Below are 6,000 nucleotides of genomic sequence, written 5' to 3'. Positions count from 1 at the left end.
GTGCCCGACCACTCTTTCTGATAGTAAATTTTTCCTAAAATCCAAACTGAACCTCTCCTGGTGTACATTGAAGCCATTACCTCTTATCCTTTCACTGTTACCTGGGAGGCCAACACCCACCTCCTTTCCAGTCACTGTAGAGGGCAATAAGGTCTGCCCTGAGTCTCCTCTCCTCCAGACTGAACAACTCCAGTTCCCTAAGTTGCTCATAAGATTTGTGCTCCAGAATCATCACCAGTTTCATTGAACTCCTCTGGAAAAGCTCCAGGGCCTCAGTGTCTGTATGACTGGCCCAAAAGAGGGTCACAGTTTTGCTGCCGGGAAAAATTCCCCAGCAGTTGTATTGACCTTGGCCAACAAGACATGCCAAAGAGATGCCAGATTGGGAAAGTCTGGGGATACCTTGCTCCTCCTTTCAGTCAAGTTTATTTGCATTCAGCACCCATAGATCCATGGTAGTGTACTGCAAGGCCAAAGGAGACAGCAGACTGTGCAGTCAGATGGCTTTGTGTTTCATGGGCCCTAGCTCAATGCATGAGGTTTTTGCTAGGGCCATGCAAGCTCATCAGTCAAGCGCAGAGCAACCCAGTCATTGCGTCCTCACACGTTCAGGCTCTCTTTACAAGCCACAGTATTTTAGCACTATGCGGTATAACCAACCTCATTTCTATTTCTTTTGTCAGAAAATAAATCTGCAGTAGCAATTTTTGTAAGTACATTTCCCAGTCATTTCAGACACAGTAGATAATGTATGTGGCCAGTTCCTTAGCAAGAAAAGCGCTTCTGTAGTATCTACCACACATGACCTACCTATCTATCTGGCATTTAATCATTCTTTTTAATTTATCTGAGAAAAATAACTCCTCTGGTATCTAGTCTCTTCATCAGATGGCTTACTTCCTGTATAATTTCACCGTGTGCAGTATGAAACACAACTGCGCTGTTCTATCTCCTAAGCTTTAGCTCCAAGGTACAGAGCTGCGTTCCGCTGCACATTACGCTGGAGGTCTATTAAGCAACATACTGGTGCACCGATCTGGAAAAATGTAGCAGTCAATGATGCCGCTACATTCAGTACGAGCCTCATAAATCGTGGGCGTGTTCTCTGCATTGCTTATAAGGTGCTGAGGTAAAAGACAGAAGCTGTGCTACCTGCATGCCTGAGTGATCGTCAGCAGCAATGAGTACCTTCAGGCTTCTTTGCCCCTTCTCTCTGAGGGGCACACTGGTAGGGCAGGCAAAGATGAGCAGGAGAAAAAAGGGCACAGGGAAGCACCCAGCCCATACCACTATTTGCTTGCCTGTACTCATTGTGGCTACGGCTTTGGAGGAGCTGCTGAAGGCTGCATGCCAGAACAGCTCCTGGCAGCTGCAGTGTAGGTTGAGAGCCAGGCAAAGAGAGGAGAAGCCAAGGTGCCTCGCCCTGCCTTGGCAAACACAGACTCAGGCTCTGGCCAAGGACCTCTGTTGACTGCAGGGATGGGGAGGTAGGTGGATTTGTGCCACCTGCATCCTCCCTCCAAGTCCAAAAGTAAAACATTTCTTCAGGATTCACTCACTGAGTTTTTAATTATTTGCAGACAAATTGGTGTGTCAGCAGATTAAGCCTTGCTCTCTGAAAGAAGCAGTCTTCAGCAGTGCATTCAGGTGAGGGATTTCCAGGGCTGAGTCCAAGCCCAGCAAAGGCAATAGGGTGTCTGGGTCTAACCTTGAAGTCTGGTAGACATTTAATGTCACACAGTGTCTCTGAAAAGCATTGCTGTCCCTGCATCACATGCATACATTGAAAGGTAATTAGACCACTTTTTGGTTAAGGCTGCAAAGCAAAATGGTGGGATACCAGGCTTCCTTCTCCCTGTAGGGGAGCTCTGGGGGTGTCAGCACCTCAGACCTCACTGGCAGGAGAACTGGGGCAGGATCTAGGGGTAACCTCTCAGCTACCTGTGAGGGAGTCCTGGAAAGGTGCTTCCACTGATGAAACATCCACTTGCTGCAACACCTCAAAGCCCAGAGCAGTTCCTCTCAAATCCTTTCTACTAAAGTATCTAAACAAGCATCAAAAATGATGCTTAGGCAAAGCATTCACAGAACAGATATGGAAACATAACAAAACCACAGCCTCGATTACCATTTCAGAGTAAAGATAAAGATAAATGCATCCTCCGCTCCCTGAGTGTGACTCAAAACAGTCATGTGCTCTTCCTCCTTTTGCTGCTATTTCTGTCACTAGCTTACTGGCTGCAGCTCTCTAGCTCCCCCCACCCTGGTCCCCCCCAGACCTCTTATCTGCTCACTGCAGGCTTCTACGGCTGAAGTGGACTTGGAAAACAGATGGGCAAGTCACGACGTTTGACTTCTGGCATGTGAGCAAGGGTGCTTGCACAGCCCGAAGCAGCTGAACTGTAGCTCTTTCAAAAGCCAAACCTTCATATCATCCAGAAGAAAACTGAAGACCAGCAATGTCATATGGTGGGTGCCTTGAATTTCCTGGCTAAAAACCTGTGCTCTATGTGGAACAAAGCACTAATCACAGTCCAGTAGAATTAGAAGCACAAGAAGGTGCACATCATTAATATATATGTGTAGGTCACTCCAAAAGTAATGCATCCTATTAATTTCAGTGGAAAATACAAGAGATATAAAAATCACAATAAAACTATTTGATAGAGCAAGTTTTCAGCTACAAAACACTGTTTTCCAACATGGCCATTGCCATTAGCTATGCATTTTCACTAGAGGTGGACATGAGCCTGCATGCCACACTCAGAAAAATCTTCACCATTGAAGGTGACCCATTGTCACCGTCACTGCTGAAATGCAACACTCACCACCTCACTGTGCTCACATCCACTCTTTGGTTTCCAACAACATTCAGCAGTTGTAGGTGAATGCCAATGGGTGCCATTTATTGCATGGAAGAATTCAGTGACACACCTTTGATTCAGATGTGCTTCCATGTCAGATGCCACTTTGTCAGACTGCCCCTCTGCTGTCGTCTGTGACATGGCAACAAAATGCAATGGAATATTTGCAGGAAGGTTCAATCTCTGCTGCCATATCGCCAATATCCACCTTAGACATTGTGGACAAACATAATAAAACAGGAGGCTTTACTTCTGGAACAACTCTCATAGATCGATGTGTTTCCTGCATTTATGACAGGTTGGGTACAAACCAACCCAAGAGCAATGGTGAATCCTCACTAAAAGTTGTTGCATGAGTGGCTGATGCTGCAGGTGGACTCTCAGCTGTTTGCTGGGCTTGCAGCAGCCATCCTTAACGCATGGTTGCACTTAATGCACTTTCCTTCCCATGCACACCTGCAAGTTTGTTCAAGCTGAAACAACCTTGCCAAGCAAAACCTGGTGAAGGCTGGCAACTGTCACTACACTTGTCCACTCTGGCCCTTCAGAGGAGCATTGGTCTCCATCAACAGCAGCCAGTGATGGTACAAAGACGCCTTGGGGGACTTGTGAGAGGAAGGAGTGGCAGCCTAAGGTCCCATGCAAGTGTAGGGAGGAGGAGTGTCAGATGACAGCTTTACGGTGAGGAGCAACTGTGCCATAGGTTGAGGGATGTCAAAGTCTCCTGGACCACTTTGTGGTTGTAAGCAGTGTAAGCTGGCAGGGAGAGGAAAGCCTTTCCTTTGGAAGAGGGGATAATTAGGAAGTCAGTACAAAATATATTATTCTTTGCTGTAAAAATGTTGCCTTAGCGAGCTTCTGTTTTCTGTGGGGCTATAAAGGATGATAAATGGGACATAAGTCAAGATCACCAGGATCTCACAGAGGAGGTAAGAGCCATGTTCAGGAATATCTCATGTTAAACAAGCAAGATAATTATTCTGCTCTACTTAGCATTGGCTAGGCCTCATTTGGAGAACAGCATTCATTTTCGGGCACCACATTTTAAAACAGACAGAGAAATTGGGGAGAGTTCATGTGAGAGCAACAAAAATGATGAAAGGGTTAGTAAATAAGACCTCTGAGAGAAGGTGGAGAGAACAGGGCTTGTTCAGTCTAGAGAAAAGAGGACTGAGGGGAAGCATTACTGTCTACAAATATGTAAAGGGTTGTTATAGAAAGGACATAGACCAATTATTCTCATTAGAGAACAAGGACAGAACAAGAACTAATGGGTTTAAGATGCAGTAAGGAGTAATTTAGATTTAAGATTAGGAAAACATTATAACTATTTGAAAAGTTAGGCAATGGAACAAGTTAATTGCAGAATTGCCACTACCAGAGAAATATGGGGCTGAGAACAGACACTCATCTGTCATAGCTAGTTTAAGACTAACAGAGAAGTTCAGAATCCTTCTCTAGCATACAGGGATGTTCTGGACTCCCTCACAGACAGATGAGCAGAGGCATCATGAACAGAAAACCACTCTGGGAAAAACGTGGGGTTCGTGTATACAAACAACTGCATGTGCGCAAATACTGCTGACATTATACAGGTAAGAAAGAGTTCTTGATAGTCACAGCCCTTATTGTTTTGCCCCAGAACATCGTGCCTTCATGTCAATCTTTCTCTAGTGCTATCAGAACAATGACGCTAAAATTGTCACTACATTTCTGGTTCCCAATTCGGCTGTTATTTCTCCAGAGGATGACAAGCTCAGTAGGGGACCAATACTAGCTCTGGTAGTAGCTGGAGCCCGATTGCAAACAAAAGAACATGTAACATGGAAACTAACAGACTATTACCATGGGATGTGTTGCAGTAGCTCCATTGTGTTCAACCCTATGCTTTGGTCTGATACAAGCACAAAATGAAAACCAGATCCTTCTCACTCAGCGATTATGTTAAATGTAAGCCAGAAATCATGAAAGGCACAAAAGGAGAAACTGCAGACATTAATGGAAGCACTGAGTCACTCCTATTGCTACCTGTGGTGTTTGAGAACCGCAGAACCTGCACTGATAAACAGCACTTTCTTGCTATGAAAACAGCATGAAAACACAGGGAAATAGCAGAATCTTCAACTCAGATACACTTTTACATTTGCATGATCACTACCACTTCTGTGAAGTTTTAAATGATTTGAAAATCAACATATGAAACTAATATGCTTTAGAAGGTAACTAGCTGTCAAGGCGTTCGGTGATATATTTATAAAACATGAATGTCATCCTTTGTCATTAAATGACCATCCAGTCCAAAACAAAAACACACACCCATTCCACTGGATCTTCAAGGGCTATTCTAAATCATTTTGATATTTTGGAGCAAATAATTCAATGAATTGCAGGCAGGCAGTGTACGCACTATTTTGCCTAGAGTGAGGGTTTACTCTGGAGTTAGAAAATCATTTGAAACAGGAAAAAATAAAAATGGGGATGGAGGTATTATAAACGATCTCCTAGCCCAACCATGAAACACTGAAAATGGTGACAGTGTAACCAAGTGCAAGCACAAACTACACATTTGCTAATATGCAAGAGTCATTTGAAAAGGCACCTCTCCTTGCCGTAGGCCAGCGCTCTAAAGAGTTCATCATCATTGGCCAAACTCTTTGCAACATTATTGAGGCTATCATAAAGGCAAGCAGTAAGCATGCATTGATAAAAAACTGATTTGAAATGCCAGCCTTGTGGGAGAAAGCGCCAGCAGAGCTAGATAGCTTTGTTTCTAACAAGTATAAAAGGATTCAAACCTTCCTGGTCAAGAAACAAACCCTGAGGAAAAGCAGATAGAAGTCTGACAGGTTTGCGGACCTCATAGCCATGGCAAGAATTTTGCAAATGACTAATAATAAGGAGTCAATAATCCAAAGGACGATCTCTGAAGTGGAGCACCAAATTCCTTGAGGGAGAAAATCAATTATCTCCTATGCAGCTTTGTGGCTGCACAGCCTACAATATGTAAATGCACAGAAGTTACCATAGTCACAGAAACCTGAATATCAAATTTAAGAATGCCACGGAATTTTACAAGAATCATTGAAAGAATATCCTATTCATGAATGGATGCATATGGGCGTTACTGAAAGAGATA

Source organism: Coturnix japonica, chromosome 1, assembly GCF_001577835.2.
Source record: "Coturnix japonica isolate 7356 chromosome 1, Coturnix japonica 2.1, whole genome shotgun sequence".
Classification (NCBI taxonomy): Eukaryota; Metazoa; Chordata; class Aves; order Galliformes; family Phasianidae; genus Coturnix; species Coturnix japonica.
The sequence above is the reverse complement of the archived record's forward strand: the minus strand, read 5'-3'. Positions refer to the sequence as shown.